The sequence below is a fragment of the Eleutherodactylus coqui genome, chromosome 9 (assembly GCF_035609145.1).
Source record: "Eleutherodactylus coqui strain aEleCoq1 chromosome 9, aEleCoq1.hap1, whole genome shotgun sequence".
Lineage (NCBI taxonomy): Eukaryota > Metazoa > Chordata > Amphibia > Anura > Eleutherodactylidae > Eleutherodactylus > Eleutherodactylus coqui.
In genome coordinates, this window is record NC_089845.1 from 168196592 (window position 1) to 168218702 (window position 22111).

The following is a 22111-nucleotide window of genomic DNA, read 5'->3' on the forward strand; positions in this document are numbered from 1 at the left end:
CCAGGAGAAGTGGCAGCGGAGTGTCATGCAGGCAGTGATTGTGCTTTGTTGGAGGTAGTGTGGTGCTTAGCTAAGGTATGCCATGCTAATGAGGGCTTTTCAGAAGTTAAAGTTGTTGGGAGGGGGGGGGGGCCCACTCTTGCCGGTATTGTGGCTTAATAGTGGGACCTGTGAACTTGAGATGCAGCCCAACATGTAGCCCCTCGCCTGCCCTATCCGTTTCTGTGTCGTTCCCATCACTTTCTTGAATTGCCCAGATTTTCACACATGAAAACCTTAGCGAGCATCGGCGAAATACAAAAATGCTCGGGTCACCCATTGACTTCAATGGGGTTCGTTATTCGAAACGAACCCTCGAGCATTGCGAAAATTTCGTCTCGAGTAACGAGCACCCGAGCATTTTGGTGCTCGCTCATCTCTAATCAGGACCAAAAGGGCAAATACAGATTTTAGCTTTTTTAATACTGGATACTTCTTACATCTGCACGGACTAAGAGCTGAGCACCTGGGAGCTGGAAACGAGTCCGCGGTGATTTGCTGCAGCGTTAGTCATCCTGTGACTAAACTGTACCGATGTCTCTCCCAAGAAATCTGAGGCTGAAACCTCTTTGTATTGACCCAAATGTAATTAGAAACAGGACTCAGTGTAACATGGTTTCCTTCTGGAACTAGAAGAGATCACCTTGCCGCACTAAGTGCTGCAAACCTCCTGAGGGCCAACATGGCATGCTGGTACTTGTAGTCACCGCTATGGGAGATGTAAAAGAAAGGTGGTGCACGTTGCAATCATATCTTATATGCAAGTTATTAGGATATTTTTCCATGTACACAGTGACTCCACCAGCAGAATAGTGAGAGCATCTTTGGAGAAGGCTGTGTGCTGGTGAGCTCTGCTGAGATCCAGAGGGTGTGGGTATCCCAGGCACAGGAGCAGCATTTGGCCTAGCAAAGTGTGCTGTTTCTGGGGCTTCCAGCAGCAATGGAGCCCCTGACCTCCTCCCTCCGGCTTTGGTCGGGGGAAGGGAGGGTTGAATCCCAGGAGGGAAAGAGAGCTAGTCGGGGCAGCAGCAATGTCACCCCGACTCCCCGGGTGGATACAGAGCCCAGGAGGACAAGAAGCCAGGCAAAAGAAAATGTCATTGCTAAAAGGGAGAGTTTATGGAAGAGCTGGCATCACGTATCGCCACACACATGCTGGACTATGAAGAGGCCAGGAGGAAGCTTGTGAAGCAGCGCAGAGAGCTACATGCTGCCCGTTGTGGGATGGAACGAGCCTCCCGTGGCAGAAAGATGGCAATAAGCCAGAAAAGTAAAGCCTGTGAAGAGGCGATTGAAATGTTTAAGGAGGAAAGGGAGAGGATCCTGAAGACCCATGGTCCTTTTAGGGAGAAACTGCTGAATGACATGTGGTTCTCCCAGATGGCGGCCAGGAGCACTGGCAGCAGAGAAACTGGGGGTCAATTCCAACACAGTAGCTCAGAGGAATCGGAAGCTTTGGGGGGTGGGGCGGGCGGCATGCTCTGCTGAGCAGCAGTTCTCACTGCAACCAGGAACGGGCACCAGCATCCCGGCGGAGCAGGTCTGCCTGCCTTCATTGTCAGAAGATTCAGATGCCAGTGACTATGAGAACAGCAGCAGCGGACAGGGGGCACTGTTGATGCAGTAAATTATGCTGCAGGAGTCCCCTGCAAGAATGCAGGCAATGGACTTTGGAGATGAATTGCCACCAGAAACAGCAGCAGGAGGAAAAAAGACGAAGAAAAAGAAGAAAGCTTGCATCCAGGAGAGGTTCGTTTATGTAACCAAGCACCCTGGCCTGGCTGCAAAGTCAGATCAGGGGGCTAGCCCTGGGCTCCTAGACCCAGCCTCTGCTGCGAGTCCGGTGCAGAGGGCCAGGGAAGAGAGGGTTAATGCGACCCAAAACTCCAAGCCCGCTTGTGCCAGTAGTGGGATTGGAGGAGTTAAGGAGGCAGGGAAGGTGGGTGAAAAGGACAAAATGAAGGGTCATGGCCAGACCGGAGGCGATGACGCTGTTGGTCGCAACCCAGCAGGAGGGGGAGGCAATCCGGCACCAGGTACCGTAAAAAAAAGATGGCGGCTTGGCTGTCCCCCCTGTGTCCCTGAAGTGCCTGTTGGGGGCTGAGGGGCCACAGTGGGTGGTGGTTGGGTCGGCCAATCCTCCCACCCATCCTGGATGTCCCGCTGCAGATCCTAGAGTCGCTAGTGTGGGCAAAGCTTCGGAAAAGGTTTCGCAGCCTCAGTCAGCCGCTGATGTCGTGGCCTTGCCCTCTGGGGAAAAAAAAGCAAAAGGCAGGTCCTGGTCAGGTGAAGGGTGTGAAAGCAGTCAAGAATGCGAATGTGAGTACCCCTGTAACCCCTGTTGCTCCTGTTTCCATAGAGGGTCTTCTACCTCCAAATGTCCCCAATTCCCCAGGCTCATTGCCTGCTGAACAAACAGGTATGGTTTCAGTAGATGGTCATTGGGTAGGACAGGATCCAGTTGGCCCTCTAGCGGTGACAAAATCTGGCAGAAGTTATGCCAGTGTCGCCGCTGGGGGGAGGGGAGAGGCGTACTCCTTGTCTTTGGGCTCCGGGGACGGTGTCTTACAGAAGCGTCTCCTGGAGGCCTTGAGGAGAGGAGAGAGCTCAATGATTGTAGGAGGTAGAGTTGTGGACTTGTCTGGGCAGGACATTGGCCATAGGAACGTGGCCTGTCTTCCGTGGAGAGGCAGTGATGCATGCCCATCAAGGGGCAAAGTGGTTAAGCTTCTGCTGAAGATGGGTTTTAGGGTGCAGGACATCTATGCCCTTATCCATCCCTACTGCTCGTCTGAGTTTGACATCAGCTTTGCTCGCCTGGAGGGCCTTGAGCTCTTCTGGGGGAACTATTAGCTGATGAAGGACAAGCCCAGCTGGCGTAGTTTTGCTGCACAAGTGGTAACCCGCCAAACTGGAGTGACCGTTTTGACCCATAATAAGTCACTCTCTTCTTATGACATCATGACGTGGCTCAGTCGATACAGCGAGGTAGGGGATATGCAACCGAAGCTCTGTCACAAGTGCGGCGACCCAACACATTTGAGTGCTGCCTGTAATGTCATCAAGTGCGCTCTGTGTGGCGAGGTAGGGCATCTTGTGCAGAGATCAGTTGTCATCTGTATGGTGACCTCGGTCACCCATTCAGTCACTGTCCATGCTCTTTTTCTAATGCAGTCATGGCCCCAACAGGGCAGGAAGGGACCAGCAGAGGCGGAGAAGTCCAGGAGCTAGTAAAGAACAAACATGTTTGAGCTGCTGCGCTGAGGCACCAATAGAAGCGCAGAAGGAGCAGAGAGCTGGTGGAGGCCCATGTGACAGGTGGGTCAATGCTGGCACCTGTTCCGGATGCGACTCACGTGGCTGAGCCTCTGAGGGAAGGTGAGTTGGATGAGGAGGTCAGAAGGATCCAGCTCTCCAACAGGTTCCAAGCTCTCTCCTCTTCTTCAGAGGAGGAGGTAGAAGGTGAGAATCCTAAAGCAAGTGTGGGGCCAACAGGGGGCACTGAGTCCTCTTGTGAGGGTACGGTGACCTCCAAGGGGAGGGCTGGCCCGGAGCCCGGTGACAAGGATGACAAGGTCGAGGAGACCTTTGCCATGGACCTTTCAGTGTCAAAAAAAAATGGCAAGGTGCCTTCCTCAGACCCTGAAGTGAAAAGGGGTAGGAAGAAGAAAGCCATCTAACTCAATCATCAAAGATGGCGGCACCCGCTCCGTTGACGCTGGCATCAATTAACATTGCCAACATTTGTTTTTGCAAGAGACCAGGCTGCCAAATTTAGCAGCTATATATAAAGCAAAGAGGGAGTGGAGGTCCGGGCCATCCTACTAGTCTCTTGCGTCTGAGCCATATAGCGGAGTGGCGGTTCTTTTTACGGCGGGTAATTGAGTTAGAAATAGGGAGGTGCTTGATCTTAGATGTGCTCATTAAGGGACAAGAGCTATGATTGGTTAACATCTATGCTCCCCAAAACCCACGGGACCACAAGGATCTCTTTATGAGGATCAAGCCATGCCTTTTTACCAGCCGTCAGGTGATCTTTGGGGGTGACTTTAATACCGTCACGAGGACCCGTGACAGGGGAGGCTCCCTAGATCAGCTGGCTTACGACAGCATCGCACCTAATAGCATAGCTAGTGAAGCTCACCTGGTGGATGTCCACATCCGGCACACCCCAGATCAGGAGGGGTTCACCTATTATAGAGGCAACAGCAGGTCCGTTGCTGAGGTGGAGTTCTCTGATCACTGTTTAATATTATTTTCTCTGAATGTTGCAGAGACTCCCCAGATGGGTAGAGGCTTGTGGAGGCTGAATTTGTCACTTCTGGAGGAAGCAGAAATAAGACAGTCTTTTGAGGATTTTCTGCAGAGCCAGGTGCCGATACTGGATCTTTTGTAGTCAGAGTGGTGGGAAATGTTTTAGAAGAGGGCAGTGAGGTTCTTCCGCCAGCTTTCTAGCCTCAGGAGTCTGAGCAGGTACCACATGTATCAGGGCCTGAGGAGGAAACTTGAACATCTCGTCTTGTCTGGAGGTAGCCGTGAGGAGATTTCCAGAGTGAAATCTTTGCTTAAAGGGTGCCAGTATAATAGGCACGCATCTTTAGTTTTTGAGAGGGATTTTGGGAAGTACCACTTGCCCGACCCCTACAGGAATTGCAAGATGTCAGTGAATTGTAAGGTTGTCACATGACTGATTGACAGTACAGGATCCCTGAACAGGTCCAGATCAGGGATTCTGGAGGTTGTCACATCCTTTTACTCGCATCTTTTGGGCAGGAGGGATCTTGATCGAGATGTGATGTCAGCTTTCCTGGCTGAGGCTGTTCCCGAGCCAGGTGATAACATCCCTTTTAATACCAGAAGAGATCAAATTAGAGGAAGTTAGATTGGCGATTGATGGACTTCGGCTCAAAAAGTCGCCAGGTCCGGATGGATTTACATCGGAGTATTATAAGACCTTCAAAGACCCCTTGAGTCCTCTCTTGACTGAGGTATTTAATGAGAATCTTTCCTTAGGCACTCTGCCAAAGTCAATGAGGAGGTCGGCCTTGATCATTCTGTCAAAGGGTAGAGATTCTAGCCATATTGAGAATTGGCATCCCATAGCACTTCTCAATATTTTAGAAAAAAAACCCGTGCTCCAGTGATCAGATAGGCGAAATGAGAAGGCAGAAGGAACTTACTTAGCAGGGGTGTCAGTGCAATATAAGTCTACTTCTCAATATTGACAGGAAGGTTCTGGCAAAAGTGCTGTTTAATCGGCTAGTGAAGTTTGCACCCGGCTCCTCTCGGGGACTAGCATTGCTCTGTTCCAGGCCATAGCACCTTTAGCACTATTCTTGATTTCTGGGAGGCAGTGGAGCAGAGTAGGGCTGGTCACTGGGGTACTTGCTGTCCCTGGATCAGGCCAAAGCATTTGATTGGGTTAACCACGAGTACCTCTGGTCTGTCCTTCTGAGATATGGCCTGCCAGTGGGGTTTGTCAATTGGCTCAGGACATTGTATGCGGGGGCTGAGACTTTCCCACTGGTGAACGGTTGGGTTGGCCGCCCATTTGAGGTTGGGTCTGGCGTCCATCAGGGTTGTCCTCTGAGCCCCTTGCTGTACGTGTTTGCCATTGATCCTTTCCTTAGGAGGATTGATGGTGGGCCTATGGCGGGGTCGGGATGGATCGGGCGGTGCCGGAAGCCACCCTCAGGGTGGTAGCATACACTGATGATGTCACTGTCTTTGTGTACGTGATGGTGGAGGTGGATCACTACTCGGAAGCATCCGGGTCTGGCATCAACTGGGATAAATGCGAAAGTCTCTGGTTAGGAAGGGAGATCCTACCTTTGATCTCCCGGACACCCTTCCAGCGCCCTATGACTCGGCTAAAGTTCTCGGCATCAAATTTGGTCTGGGAGATTACCCCATGCAAAATTGGGTGGTCAGGCTCGAAAGTGCCACTCAAAAGGTGGCCCAGTGGAAGGGTTGGTCTTTGACCATACGGGAAAGGGTTAATCTGATCAAAATATACCTGCTCCCTGTATTCATCTACCTGGGCAGCGTATGCATTTTGTCAGAGCCTCTCTGGACTCGGGTCTACAACCTGTTTTTCCTAATGTTGTGGGGGAATAGGTTGAGACAAATTAGGAGAGATGTCACATACCGCAGGAGGAGACTAGGGGGGTTGTCTATGGTAAACGCCATGGTGTTTATTGTAAACACCTTTGTTATGATCAACATAGGCAACCTCTGGCAGGAGAGGGCTCCTCTATGGGTATTCTCCTGTTGGGGATGGCTTCAGCCTTTCTTCCAGGAATAGGAGACAGGAGGGCGAGGGAAGGATCTTCGCATGCCGCACAGGCATCTTCCGGCTTATGCTACCGTGGTTCTGAAGATGATACATCGGTGGGGTCAGGGGATGTGGGAGAACAGAACTCTGTTGAGGAAACTCCTCGATAAGAGGGTTCTGTTGACCCATTTCCAGAAGCCCCTGGTGCTCAAGGACTGCCCAAGTCGGAACCTGGAGAGAGGGTTAAGTTTACTGAATTCTGACAGGATCCACTTGAATTTTTGGGACTTGACTTGGTGCTGTTTCCACGGGAGACTGTATGTAAGGGGCAACTTGAAGAGCAGGCCTCTGATGGATAGGGGTTGCCCCCATCAGGAGTGCAGCGACATGCTGGAAAGCATGGAGCATTTCCTGCTACAGTGTCCCTTTAATACAGAGGTGTACAATCGGGTGGGAGCCTCCATTGGTTGGCCCAGGTTGGCACGCCTCTCATATGCGGACTGGGTCTATGGGGCATACAGGGACCTTGGTGGTAGGGACTGGTGCACTTTATTCCTAGTTAGTTTAGTGGTCAGGTTTCACATTTGGAATGCACAGTGTTTAGTGTCGACGGAAGAGAAAATCCTCCCCACGGATGAGGTGAATAGAAACATCCTGGGTGACCTGGTGAAGGTGCGCTCTCTGGATTATGAGAGGTTGGGCACGACTAAGGCCTCTCTCCTATGGAGAGGGTTTGTCTTTCGTTAGGGACAGTTTTCTTATTGTTAGGGTCTTTTTAGGGACAGAATAGGGAGAGGTAGGGACAGTTTCTCTGAGGGTAAGTTTTAGGGAAGGAGTAGGGACATTGTAGGGACAGATTAACCATAGGGATAGTATTTCTCTATTTGGTCGGTGCCCGGCTTATCATATCCAGTCCTGGTGGAGGGCTGTGTGTGACACTAGTAGAGTTTTTGTTTTCGGTTAAAGATGAAGTATGTACGGCTGCAGGTAACTGAACCTTAGGCTTTCGGGTATTAATGTGTAGTGTTGGGTTGTGGTTATGTAGTAGGTAAAAGATGTTATATGTTTTGTATATAGGGTTAGGGGTTATAGATAGGCTGGGTGGTGGTTTATTGGGGGGAGGGGGGATATATGCCTTAGCTGTAGCTTGACACGTCCGAGACAATGAACACTGGGCACAGACTTTTGGTGCAGGATCAGTACAGGATAAGTCATGTACACAGTGACTCCACCAGCAGAATAGTGAGTGCAGCTCTGCAGTATAATACAGGATGTAACTCAGGATCAGTACAGGATAAGTAATGTATGTACACAGTGACTCCAGCAGCAGAATAGTGAGTGCAGCTCTGGAGTATAATACAGAATGTAACTCAGGATCAGTACAGGATAAGTAATGTATGTACACATTGACTCCACCAGCAGAATAGTGAGTGCAGCTCAGGAGTAGGGTGTGTGCTGATGAAGCTCTGTGAGATCCAGGGTGTGGTCTGAGAAGAGGCTTTGGTTTGTTTGGATCCCAGGGAAAGTGCACCTTTCTGGGCTTCTCTGCAAATGGAGTCCCGCATCTCCTCTCCCCAGGGTGCATATATCTATATTACACTCAAGTTCGGCACTAACAACCAATCAAGTTGAATCAGGGAACCCAAGCAACCAATAAAGTTCAATCAGACAAGCCAAACAACCTATCAGGTTGCTGGAATTGTGAATCAGAACCAATGAGGTTACTGGAATTGCTCCATAGTGCCAAACTTGAGTGTAATATAGATATATGCGCCCGGGGAGAGGGAGGGAAGTGAAGGCAGTGGCGGCATCAGCAACTCCGAAACAAACTTTGCCACTGGTGCCAGGGAAGCCAGCGGCACGTAGGAAGGCAGAAGCTGCTGGTGAAGGTAAGAGGAGACTTGGACCTGGTCGTGGCTGCAGCAGCGTGGCCCCGTTTTTCAGCACGGCAGCTTCCGACAGCACGGGGAGCGAGATTGTGACCCGCAGCCAGACCCGCAGGAGAAAAGGTGAGCCACAGACACTGGCAAGCATGGGGAAATGGAGTGAAAGAAAGAAGGAGGAATCTGTGATTAAGCTGGCCTCCCGGCTGGCAAAGCGTATGACTGACTATAACTTTGCTGGAAAAATGTTGGTTGTACAAAAGGAGAAGCTGCGCGATGCCAAGATGGTAATGGAGCAAAGAGCTTCCAAGGAGAAAAAGGCAGAAGCCAGGACAACAATAAAATAGTGCAAGGACTGTATTAGAATGTGGGAAGCAGTAAGGGCAGGAATAATGGAGGAGAGCGGGCCCTTTAAGGAAAAAATAATAAATGACGTCTGGTTTGCAAAGATGGCGGCAAGGTGCAGTGGCCAGGAGCAAACTGAGTCAAGTGATGGTGAAGCCTCAGATGAAGAGTTGTACAAGGATGTGCAGGAGACCCTGGAGGAGCAGCCCGTGTGTTCCCAAGAGCTAACACCAACACCTAGTCACACTACAAGTCCCAGAGACCTGCTGCCTGAGAAGATTGCACTGCCACCTACCTCAGGGGAATCTGAGATGCAGGGAAAAACAGGAAGGCTTCAGATGCAGAAGACCCCACAGCCAGAAGCCTCTGCATATGGGCGGCGTTAAGTTTGGTGATGAGTTGCCGGAGCAGGATGCGGGGATAAAGAAAAGCAAAAAGAACCCGGAGAAGCTGCAGGAAAATCTTGTGTTTGTTAAAGTTCCTGGGAGCGCTGGTCTGACTACGAAGTTGGATCAGAGTTCTGACCCCAAGAATCCTCCTGGCTCGGGCTCTGTGGTGGGCCTGGAGCGGGGGGTTGGGGTGAAAAGGGCCGAGCTGGTCAACCCCCTGTCCCTGTGTTAATTGGTAGCAGGGGCAAGGAAGTCAGTAAGAAAGGCACAGTAAGGGCCAGTAGAGCTGGAGATCGTGGTAGCGGCAGGAGTGTGGCAACGGTGCCACTAATACAGTGAGTGGTGCCTGTGATGGGGAGGGGGCTGTGGACCTAAAATCTGGGGTCTCCCATAAACGGAGAGCAAGTCAGGCAGGATCCCGTGCCTCCAGTGATGCAGAGGCAAAAAACAAAAAAAAAGGAAAAAGTAAAAACAAGAGCACAATCAAAATGGCTTGGGTGCCTTCCGAGAGCAAACAGCGGAAATGGTATGGTCCCTACCGACACCCGGCAAGACGTAGGAAATAGGAATGGGGTCCGTCTTTGCTGGAGAGGCAATGATACATGCCCCACAAGGGCGAGGGTAGTGGAGCTTCTGCTAAAGAGGGGCTTCAGGGCGGTTGACATCTTTGACCTGATCCATCCCCACGGCACGTCTGAGTTTGACATCAGTTTTGTTCCCCCAGAGGGTCTATAAATCTTCTGGGGGAATTATAAGCTGGTGAAAAACTAGCCGGGCTGGCGAGACTTTGCCATCCAGGTGGTGACTTGCCAGAACGATATCAAATAGGTGACCGTTTTGACCCATAACGAGTCTCTTTCTTGCTTTGACATTATGACGTGGGTCAGTCAGTACGGAGAGGTGACGGAGATGCCCAAGAAGAACAGGGATGAGCATGGCATGTGGTCCAGGGCTTAGACGTTCATGGTCAAGCTGAAGTGTTCAGGAAACTTAGTGTCTCACATATCATCTGTGGCCTTCCTCGGCAGGGATCATATCCTAGCCTTTTACCAGGGGCAGCTGAAGCTCTGCCACAGGTGTGGCGACCCCTCACACTTGAGCATGACTTGTAAGACCTTAAAGTGCGCTCTGTGTTGGGGTCTGGGTCATCTAGCTGCCTCCTGTGCAGAGATTAGGTGTAACCGGTGTGGTGATCTCGTTCACCCATTTAGTCGCTCTCCACTTTCTTTTGCCAATGCAGTTTCATCCCCTACGGATGGGGGTCATGATGTGGCCCTCGGGGGTGAGGGGACCAGGAGAGGTGGAGGAGCTCAGGAGCCAGGGAAGAACCAGCAAAAGACGCCTGCTGAGCAGAGGCGTCAGGAGAAATGCAGATGGATCAGGGAGCTGACAGAAGCCCACTTGGCAGGTAGGTCAATGGTGGCCAGTGTTCCAGAAGCAAATCTTGCGGCTGAGGTTTTTTGAGGGACAGCGAGTTAGATGAGGAGGATCTCGAGGGAGGAGACCAACTCTGCAGATTCCTCCCACTATGAAAGTGTGTATGAGGAAGGCAAGAGGTGGGTAGAGAAAATGCGTAAGCTAGGTGCCACGAGGAGAAAGCGAAGGGGGGATTTAAGATGTTCTCTCGCCCTGGGCCAAGTACTGGAAGGAAAAGCCAGCTCACCTCCAGTTGGACTCTCCAATAGGTTCTGAGCCCTCCAAGACATTTCTTTCTCCTTTTCTGAGGGGGAGTAAGGGCAAGGTTCCTAGGGCAAGAAAGGGTCAACAGGGGGCGCTGAGTCTCCTCCTTGTGGAGGCATAGCTCCTTCCAGGATGGGGGCTACTCTTGAACCTGGAAACAAGGACGATGGGGTCAGGGGATCCCTTGCTATGGACACATCTATGTCAAAAAAAGAGGCAAGGGGCTTTCCTCTGACCCCGAGGAAGCGGATGTGAGGAAGAAAGCCATCTAATTTAATCACTTATTATGGCGGCACCCACTCCGCTGACGCTGGCATCAATCAACATTGCCAGCATTAAGTCAGATACGGCTATATTTGCGGCCTTTGATTTTCTTGGCCGCGTTGAAGCCGACATTTTATTTTTGCAGGATACCAGGCTGTCTGATTTGGCAGCCATACATAAGGTAAAAAGGGAGTGGAGGTCAGGCCCTTCTTACTTGTCTCTTGCGGTCGAGCTGTATAGAGGAGTGGTTGTCCTTTATACCGCTTTGCTTTAATGTCGACAAGTTATTGAATTAGAAATGGGAAGGTGCCTGATCTTAGATGTCCTCATGAAGAGACAAGAATTGAGACTTGTAAACATCTATGGTCCCCAGTCAAAAAAGGACAGGAAGAGTCTCTTTATGAGGATCAAGCCTTACCTTTTTACCAGCCGCCAAGTTGTCTTTGGAGGTGACTTAATACAGTAACAAGAGCCTGTGATAGGGAAGGCTCTGGAGACAGACGGCTTTTGACAGCATCACACTTAATAGCGTAGCTAGCGAGGCTCGCCTGGTGGATGTCCACATTGGCTTTAGAGAGGGATTTCGGGAAGTACCACTCACCCGACCTTTACAGAAACTGTAGGATGTCTGTGAATAGTAAAGTGGTCACTGGACTGATTGACAGTGCAGGATCCCTGAATTGATCCAGATCAGGGATTCTGGAGGTTGTCAGAACCTACTACTCGCAACGCTTCGTAAAGAGAGATCTATATTCAGAATTGATGTCTGCTTTCCTGGCTGAAACTATCCCTGAGCCGGGGGTAGACACCTCTCTTGATATTTTGACAGAAGAGATCAGAATAGAGGAAGTTAGACTGGCGATTGATGGGCTCTGGCTCAAAAAGTCACCAGGACCGGATGGATTAACATCCAAGTATTATAAGACCTTAGAGGACCTCTTGAGTCCCCTCTTGACTGAGGTATTAAATGAGTGTCTTTCCTCTGGCACTCTGCCAAAGTCAATAAGGAGGTCAGCTTTGATCCTTCTGTCTAAGGGTAAAGACTCGAGCATTGCTCTGTTTCAGACCGTAGTATCTTTAGTGCCGTTCTCGGTGTTGGGAAGGCAGTGGAGCAGGGTAGGGCTGGTCACTTGGAGGGGTACTTGCTGTCCTTTGATCAGGCCAAAGCATTTGATTGGGTTAATCATGAGTACCTCTGGTCAGTCCTTCTGAGATATGGCCTGCCAGAGAGGTTTGTTGATTGGCTGCGAACATTGTATGCAGGGGCTGAGACTTTCCTGCTGGTGAACGGTTGGCTTGGCCACCCTTTTGGGGTGGGGTCTGGCATCCCTCAGAGCTGCCCTCTAAGTCCCCTGTTGTATGTGTTTGCGATAGATCTCTTCCTTAGTAGGGTTGATAGTGGACCTATAGCAGGGGTCGGGATGGACCGGGCAGTGCCAGAGGCTACCCTGAGGGCACTCAAGCAAAGAGGCGGAGTTTGTGGTGTCAGAGGTGGATGGCTACTCGGAGGCATCTGGGTCTAGGGTCAACTGTGATAAGTGTGAGAGTCTCTGGTTAGGAATGGGGGGATCCTGTGTTTTATCCCCCGGACACTCTTCCGATGCCCCAGACTTCAGCAAAAGTTTTTGGCATCAAATTTGACTTGGGGGATTACCCCATGCAAAATTGGGTGGACAGGCTGGATGGGGCCACTCACAATGTTAATCAGTAGAAGGGTTGGTCTTTGACGCTTCGGGAAAGAGTTAGCCTGATCAAAACATACCTGCTCCCTTTATTCATCTACCTGGGCAGCGTATGCATTTTGCCAGAGCCTCTCTGGACCCGGGTCTACAACTTGTTCTTCCTAATGTTGTAGGGGAATAGGTTGAACCAAATCAGGAGAAATGTTATGTACTGCACAAGGAGACTAGGGTGGGGTTATTAATGGTCAACCCCATGCTGTTTCTCGTAGACACCTTTTTTAAGATCAACATAGGCAACCTCTGGCAAGAGAGGGCTCCTCCGTGGGTCTACTCCTGCCGGGGATGGTTTCGCCCTTCTTCCAGGAATGGGAGACAGGAGGGCAAGTGAAGGATCTTCGCATGCAGCACGGATATCTCCCGGCTTACACTACCTTGACTCTGAAGGTGATACGCCAGTGAGGTCTGGGGATGGGGGAGATCAGGACTCTGTTGACCCATTTTGAGAAGCCCCTGGCGCTCAAGGACTGCCCAAGTCAGGAGCTGGAGGGAGGATTACGTTTACTGAATTCAACCCGGGTCCATTTGAAGTTTTAGGACTTGGTTTGGCGCTGCTTTCATGGGAGACTGTATGTAAGGGGTAACTTGAAGAGCAGGCCTCTGATTGACAGGGGTTGCCCCTGTTAGGAATGCAGCGACGTGCTGGAAAGCATGGAGCATTTCTTGCTTCAGTGCCCCTTTAATACAGAGGTATACCAACGGATAGGCCTCAGCTGGCGCACTTCTATGCGGAGTGGGCTTATGAAGCCTTCAGAGGTCTTGGTGGCAGGGACCGCTGCACTTTATTTCTAGTTAGCCTAGTGGTCAGGTTCCACATCTGGAGTGCACGGTGTTTGATCTCGACGGAATTGAAAGTTCTCCCCGTGGATACAGTATGTAGGAGCATCCTGGGTGACCTGGTGAAGGTACGCATCTAAGGCTTCACTCCTATGGAGAGGGCTTGTTTTTAATTAGGGATAGTCTTTTCCTAATTTTCTAGGGTCAGAATAGGGAGAGAGGAGGGATAGGGCAGGGGCATTTTCAATGAAGGGTCAGACTGAGGGGCAGATTAAGGACAGTCTAGGGCAAATTAGGGAAAGAATAGGGAGACCTTTTTTTAAATTCAAGGGATAGTACATTGTGATGTCTGTGCCCGGCTTATCACCTCCAATCCCGTTGGGGGGCTGTGAGTGCACCATGAAGCCTTTTTGTTTTGATTTGGGCAAGATGGAATGAAGTAGGGCTGCAGGAGAGTTGACCTTAGGTTTTCGGGTTATGTGTATAGTATATATTATGTATGTTGGTTTATTGGAGTTTATTATGGTTTTGTATATATTGTTTATATTCACGTTTTGGGTGGTAGGTAGGTTGGGTGGGGAGTGGGGTTCACGCCTTGAGCCGTACCCTGGCACGTCTCGAACATTAAACTCTGCTCACAGACTGGTGGAGCAGGCATGGCCCCCAGGCTGCGGTGGGCACAGTGTGGTATTATGCATAAAAAAAAAAACCCTGGTGTGGCTTGGCACGTCCTGAACTGAACTCTGGGCACAGACTGGTGGAGCAGGCTTGGCCCCCAAGCTACGCTGGGGACAACCCCCCCCCCCCCCAAAAAAAAAAATCCATATATATTTTTAGTTAGCTTTTTTATGCCAGTTTGGTTCGGTCTTTCTGTTTGTATTTTGTTATTTATTTTGCGATTTAGGTTATTGCTTACATTTTATTTGTGTGGGTACAGTGCGGTACGGCTGGACCTGGAGATGTAGTTTCCACAGTTTTATGTTTTAGGTATATTTTTTTAGGCATATTGTGTTATAGTTAAATATTGTGTTATAGTTGAGTGTGTATGTGTGTGGGTGTGTACGGCGGGGGGGGGGAAGCCCGGATATGGACATTTACTTTGTTTATGGATCATGGACTGTGGGGGAAGGGCCTTATATTGGTTTATATGGTTACATTGTTATTCTTATTGTTACAGTTTGTCTTTATTGTTCTGCTTTCTACTTTTATAATAAAAGATCTACAGGATGTAACTCAGGATCAGCACAGGATAAGTAATGTATGTACACAGTGACTCCACCAGCAGAATAGTGAGTGCAGCTGTGGAGTATAATACAGGATATAACTCAGGATCAGTACAGGATAAGTAATGTATGTACACAGTGACTCCACCAGCAGAATAGTGAGTGCAGCTCTGCAGTATAATACATGATGTAACTCAGGATCAGTACAGGATAAATAATGTATGTACACAGTGACTCCACCAGCAGAATAGTGAGTGCATCTCAGGAGTAGGTTGGTTGTTGGAGAGCTCTGCTGGAACCAGGGTGTGGTCAGGAGTCCCAGGTGAAGATCTAGCTGGGATCCCAGGAAGAATGCACTCTCTTGGGTGCGTGTTTGTTATGGAGTCCCGCACCTCCTCCCTCCGTTCTCGGTCGGAGGGAGGGCAGTGATGGCGGCGGCATCAGCAACAACAACATCTTCGCTACAGGTGCCAGAGAAGCCAGCAGCAAAGAAGAGACTAGGAGCTACAAGCAGCACGGTAAGGAGAGCGGGCTTTGGTCGTGGCTGCAGTGACGCGGCCCGGTTTGCCAGCGCGGCCATGATGGACGTCGCAGCAGGCGAGGTTGTGATCCGTAGTCAGGCCCGCAAGATTAAAGGTGAGCCACAGACAGAGACAAAACTGTCAAAATGGAGTGATAGACCTGGCCTCCAGGTTGGCAAAACACTTGCAGGACTATGAGACTGCAGGCAAGATGATTGTCCTGCAGAAGGGAAAACTGAGATCTGCTAGGCTCATGAAAGAGGAGAAGAAGTCCAAAGAGGATAACGCAATAGCCAGGAGGGCAATAAGAGACTGCAGAGACTGCATCAATATGTGGCAAGAGGTCAGAGAAAAAATCTTAGAGGAGAGCGGCCCCTTTAGGGAGAAACTTCTCAATGATGATCGGTTTGCAAAAATGGCGGCAGGGCGCAGTGACCACGTGCAAACCGATACATCGAGTGATGGTGAGAGCTCGGACGAAGAGCAGTATGAAGATGTGCAGGAGAGTCTGGGGGAGCAGCCTGTGTGCTCTGGTGAGCAATCACTAACCCAGAGCAGCACCACAAGTGCCAGAAGTCTCCTGCCTGAGGAGGTAGAACTGCCACCGACATCAGAGGAGTCTGAGGTGGAGGGGAGAAGGAAAACAGGAGCACTACAGGTGCAGAAGATCCCACAGCTGGAAGCCTCTCCTGATATGGGGGGCTTTTTATTCGGCAATGATTTGCCAGAGAAGGACTCTGTGGTCCATAAAAAGCAGGAAAAAAAACAGAGAAGGTGCAGGAAAAGCTGGTGTTTGTGTCGGTCCCTGAGAGCGCTGGTCCAGCTGAAAAGTTGGATCAGGGCTCTGACCCCAAGAACCCCCCTAACTCAGGCTCTGAGGTGGGCCGGAGCGGGGCGTTGGGAAGAAAAGGGACGAGCTGGTCAGACCCCCTGTCCCTGTGTTAGTTGGTAATCGGGACAGAGAGGTCAGAAAGAATGGCGCAGGAAAGGCCAGTAGAGCTGGAGGTGACCGAGGTGGTGGCAAGGAGAGTGGCAGCGGTGCCACTGGCAAGGAGAGTGGCAGCGGTGCCACTGGCAAGGAGAGCGGCAACGGTGCCACAAGCAACATTGCAAGCGCGGCCTGTGATGCAGAGGGGGCTCCTGGCCAAGTAGGATCCTGGGCTTCCAGCGATGCGGAGGCCAAAAAGAAAAAAGGGAAAAACAAGAATAAGGGCGCCCACCCACTGGAGTTTTTCTTTCCCTGCGAAATTCGCAGCATTTTTTTTCTGCAGGGGTCTATGGGACTTGTAATGTTAAAATCGCGATCGCGCAAAATCGCAATTTACCGCGAATCGCCAGTGGGTGGGCGCTCTTAGAATAAAAAAAAAACTGATGAGGTCCTACAATCTACCTCCGGAAAGGCCAAGACCCAAAGTCCAGATCCAGCTAAAGGAGTGAATGTGGGAGAGAATGCTGGTGATGGGAGAAAGGATGCTGGGGGTGCTGGTTGTGCCTCTGCTACATCTGGCAACGGTGATGCCACACAAGTGGATGCTAATTTGGGTGGAGGTTTAAGGGATGGTAATGTAGTAAGGGATAGTAATGTAGTAAGGCAAGAGGGGTCACAGGTTCCAGTCGCCCCTCCAGCGGCGACAACACCTGGTAGGAGTTATGCCAGTGTCGCCGCTGAAGGGAGTGGGTCCTCCTTGTCTCCAGGCTCTAGAGAGGGCGTTTTGCAACAGCGTCTCCTGGAGGCTTTACGGAAGGGGGATAGTACAATCACAGTTGGAGGAAGAGAGGTGGACCTATCTCTCTGGAAAGAGAGACATGGCTTGGGTGCCTTCCGAGAGCAAAGGGGGGAGACCGTATGGTCCCTACCGACACCTGGGCAGGACGCAGGCCGTAGGAATGTGGTCTGTCTTCGTTGGAGAGGCAATGATACATGCCCCCCGAGGGCAAGGGTAGTGGAGCTTCTCCTGAAGATGGGTTTCAGGGCAGTCGACATCTTTGCCCTGATCCATCCTCACGGCACGTCTGAGTTTGACATCATCTTCATTCGCCCTGAGGGCCTAGAAATCTTCTGGGGGAATTACGAGCTGGTGAAAAACGAGCCCGGCTGGCGAGACTTTGCCATCCAGGTGGTGTCTCGCCAGAACGGTATCAAGAAGGTGACCGTTTTGACTCGTAACGAGTCACTTTCTTGCTTTGACATCATGACATGGCTCAGTAGGTACGGAGAGCTGACTGAGATGCCCCAAAAGAACAGGGATGAGCACGGCATATGGTCTGGGGCCTGGACGTTTATGGTCAAGCTGAAGCGTTCAGGAAGCTCAGTGGCTCACATACCATCTGCAGCCTTCCTCGGCAGGGATCGTATCTTGGCCTTTTACCAGGGGCAGCCGAAGCTCTGCCACAGATGCGGCGACCCCTCACACTTGAGCGCTGCTTGTAAGACCTTGAAGTGCGCTCTGTGTGGGGGTCTGGGTCATCTAGCCGCCTCCTGTGCGGAGATTAGGTGTAACCTGTGTGGTGACCACGGTCACCCATTTAGTCGCTGTCTGCGCTCCTTTGCCAATGCGGTCTCAGCACCTACGGATGGGGATCATGATGTGGCCTCCGGGGGTGAGGGGACCAGCAGAGGTGGAGGAGCTCAGGAGCCAGGGAAGAACCGGCAAAAGACGCCTGTGGAACAGAGGCGTCAGGAGAAACGCAGACGGAGCAGAGAGCTGACAGGAGCGCCCACAGCAGGTGGGTCAATGGTGGCCCCCTGTTCTTGAAGCAAATCTCGTGGCTGAGGCTTTGAGGGACAGCGATTTAGATGAGGAGGAGGATCCAGAGGGAGGAGACCAACTCTGCAGATTCCTCCCACTGTGAAAGTGTGGATGGGGAAGGCAAGAGGTGGCTAGAGAAACGGCGTAAGCTAGGTGCCACAAGAAGGAAACGAAGGGGGGATTCAAGATCTTCTCCCACCCCGGGCCAAGTACAGGAAGGGAAAGCCTGCTCACCTCTAGTTGGACTCTCCAATAGGTTCCGAGCCCTCCGAGACATCTCTTCCTCCTCTTCTGAGGGGGAGGCGGAGGGCAAGGTTCCTAGGGCAAAGGAAGGGTCAACAGGGGGCGCTGAGCCTCCACCTCGTGAAGGCATAGTTCCTTCCGGGGTGGAGGCTACTCTGGAACCTGGAAAGAAGGACGACGGAGTCGGGGGATCCCCTGCTATGGACACACCTGTGTCCAAAAAAAGAGGCGAGGGGCTTTCCTCTGACCCTGAGGAAGCGGGTGTGAGGAAGAAAGCCGTCTAATTTAATCACTCATGATGGCGGCACCCACTCCGCTGACTCTGGCATCAATTAACGTTGCCAGCATAAAGTCAGATACGGCTAGATTTGCGACTTTTGATTTTCTCGGCCGCGTTGAAGCCGACATTTTATTTTTGCAGGAGACCAGGCTGTCTGATTTGGCAGCCATACATAAGGCAAAAAGGGAGTGGAGGTTAGGCCCTTCCTACTGGTCTCTTGCGGCCGAGCCGTATAGCGGAGTGGCGGTACTTTTTACTGCAGCAGTTGAATGCCGACGAGTTATTGAATTAGAAATGGGAATGTGCCTGATTTTAGATGTCCTCATGAAGGGACAAGAATTAAGACTTGTCAACATCTACGTTCCCCAGTCAAAAAAGGACAGGAAGAGTCTCTTTATGAGGATCAAGCCCTACCTTTTTACCAGCCGCCAAGTTGTCTTTGGAGGTAACTTTAATGCAGTCACAAGAGCCCGCGATAGGGGAGGCTCTGGAGACAGGCAGTTGACTTTTGACAGCGTCACACTTAATAGTATAGCTAGCGGGGCTCGCCTGGTGGATGTCCACATCCGGCACACCCCAGGCCACGAGGGGTTCACCTATTATAAAAGGTTAGAGCAGGTCTAGAATAGACAGGTTTTATTTGAAGGAGGAAGCCATCTCTTCACCAGTGTCCGTTGTTGAGGTGGAAGCAGAAATAAGACAGTCCTTTGAGAATTTTCTGCAGAGCCAGGTACCATTACTGGATCTCTGTAGCAGTAAGTCAGAGTGGTGGGAGATGTTCAAGAGGAGGGCGGCAAGGTTCTTCCATGAGCTCTCCAACCTCAGATGCCTGGACAGGTACCGCCTGTACAACGGCCTGAGGAGGAAACTCGAACATCTCGTTTCGACTGGAGGTAGCCGCGAGGAGATCTCCAGAGTGAAATCTTTGCTCAAGAAGTGCCAGTACGATAGACACAGATCCTTGGTTTTTGAGAGGGATTTCGGGAAGTACTGCTCGCCCGACCCTTACAGAAACTGTAGGATGTCAGTGAATAGTAAACTGGTCACTGGACTGATCGATAGTACAGGATCCCTGATTCGATCCAGATCAGGGATTCTAGAGGTCGTCAGATGCTACTACTCGCAACTCTTGGGAAAGAGGGATCTAGATTTGGAAGTGATGTCGGCTTTCCTGGCTGAAACTGTGCCTGAGCCGGGGGTAGACACCTCTCTTGATGTTTTGACAGGAGAGATCAGAATAGAGGAAGTTAAACTGGCGATTGATGGGCTTCGGCTCAAAAAATCGCCAGGACCGGATGGCCCAACATCCGAGTATTAGAAGACCTTCAAGGACCTCTTGAGTCCCCTCTTGACGGAGGTATTAAATGAGTGTCTTTCCTCGGGCACTCTGCCAAAGTCAATGAGGAGGTCAGCTTTGATCCTTCTGTCAAAGGGTAAAGACTCGAGCTGTATAGAGAACTGGCGTCCCATAGCACTTCTCAATACGGACAGGAAGGTTCTGGCAAAAGTGCTGTTTAATCGGTTGGTCAAGTTTGCACCCCGGCTCCTCTCGGGGGCCCAGCATTGCTCTGTTCCAGGCCGTAGCACCTTTAGTGCTGTTCTCAGTGTCCGGTAGGCAGTGGAGCAGGGTAGGGCTGGTCACTGGGAGGGGTGGGTTACTTGCTGTCCTTGGATCAGGCCAAAGCGTTTGATCGGGTTAATCACGAGTAGCTCTGGTCAGTCCTTCTGAGATACGGCCTGTCAGTGGGGTTTGTTGATTGGCTGAGAACATTGTATGCAGAGACTTTTCCACTGGTGAACGGTTGGCTTGGCCTCCCTTTTGAGGTGGGGTCCGGTGTCCATCAGGGCTGTCCTCTAAGTCCCCTGTTGTATGTGTTTGCGATAGATCCCTTTCTTAGGAGGGTTGATCGTGGACCTATAGCAGGGGTCAGGATGGAACAGGCGGTGCCGGAGGCTACCCTGAGGGCAGTGGCATACGCCGATGATGTCACGCTCTTCGTATCCTCACGGGAGGAGGTGGAGTTTGTGGTGTCGGAGGTGGATGGCTGCTCAGAGGCATCTGGGTCCAGGGTCAACTGGGATAAGTGTAAAAGTCTCTGGTTAGGAAGGGGGGATCCTCTGTTTGATCTCCCGGACACTCTTCCGGTGCCCCAGACTTCAGCAAAAGTTCTCGACATCAAATTTGGCCAGGGGGATTACCCCATGCAAAATTGGGTAGACGGGCTGGACGGTGCCACTCACAAGGTTAATCAGTGGAAGGGTTGGTCTTTAACCCTTCGGGAAAGAGTTAGCCTGATCAAAACATACCTGCTCCCTTTATTCATCTACCTGGGCAGCGTATGCATTTTGCCAGAACCTCTCTGGACTCGGGTCTACAACCTGTTCTTCCTAATGTTGTGGGCGAACAGGTTGAACCTGATCAGGAGATATGTTACATACCGCACGAGGAGACTAGGGGGGTTATCTATGGTCAACCCCGTGGTGTTTCTTGTAGACACCTTTTTTAAGATCAACATAGGCAACCTCTGGCAAGAGAGGGCTCTTCTGTGGGTCTACCCCTGCCGGGGATGGTTCCGGGCCTTCTTCCAGGAATGGGAGACAGGAGGGCGAGTGAAGGACCTTCGCACGCAGCACGGACATCTCCCGGCTTATGCTACCTTGGTTCTGAAGATGATACGCCGGTGGGGTCTGGGGATGTGGGAGATCAGGACTCTGACGAGGAGGCTCCTCGATGAAAAAGTCCTGTTGACCCATTTCCAGAAGCCCCTGGCGCTCAAGGACTGCCCAAGTCGGGTCCTGGAGGGAGGGTTACATTTACTGAATTCAACCCGGGTCCCCTTGAAGTTTTGGGACTTGGCTTGGCGCTGCTTTCACGGGAGACTGTATGTAAGGGGTAACTTGAAGAGCAGGCCTCTGATTGACAGGGGTTGCCCCCGTCAGGAGTGCAGCGACGTGCTGGAAAGCATGGAGCATTTCCTGCTTCAGTGCCCCTTTAATACAGAGGTATACCAACGGGTAGGGGTCTCCATAGGCTGGTGTCAGCTGGCACACCTCTCCTATGCGGAGTGGGCTTATGGAGCCTTCAGAGGTCTCAGTGGCAGGGACCGTTGCACTTTATTTCTAGTTAGCCTAGTGGTCAGGTTCCACATTTGGAGTGCACGGTGTTTAATTTCGACGGAGCTGAAAGTCCTCCCTTTGGATACGGTATGTAGGAACATCCTGGGTGACCTGGTGAAGGTGCGTTCTTTGGAGTATGAGAGGCTGGGCACATCTAAAGCTTCTCTCCTATGGAGAGGGCTTGTATTTCGTTAGGGACAGTCTTTTCTTAATCTTAGGGGCAGAGTAGGGAGAGAGGAGGGACAGGATAGGGAGAGAGGAGGGATAGGGCAGGGACAGGTTTTCTATGAAGGGTCAGACTGAGGGGCAGACTAAGGACAGTCTAGGGCAAATCAGGGAGAGAATAGGGAAACCTTTTTTTAAAATTCAAGGGATAGTACATTGTGATGTCTGTGCCCGGCTTATCACCTCCAATCCTGGTGGGGGGCTGTGAGGGCACCATGAAGCTTTTTGTTTTGGTTTGGGCAAGATGGAGTAAAGTGCGGCTGCAGGAGAGCCGACCTTAGGCTTTCGGGGTATGTATATAGTATATATTATGCATGTTGATATTGGAGTGTATTATGGTTATTGTATATTGTATATATTCA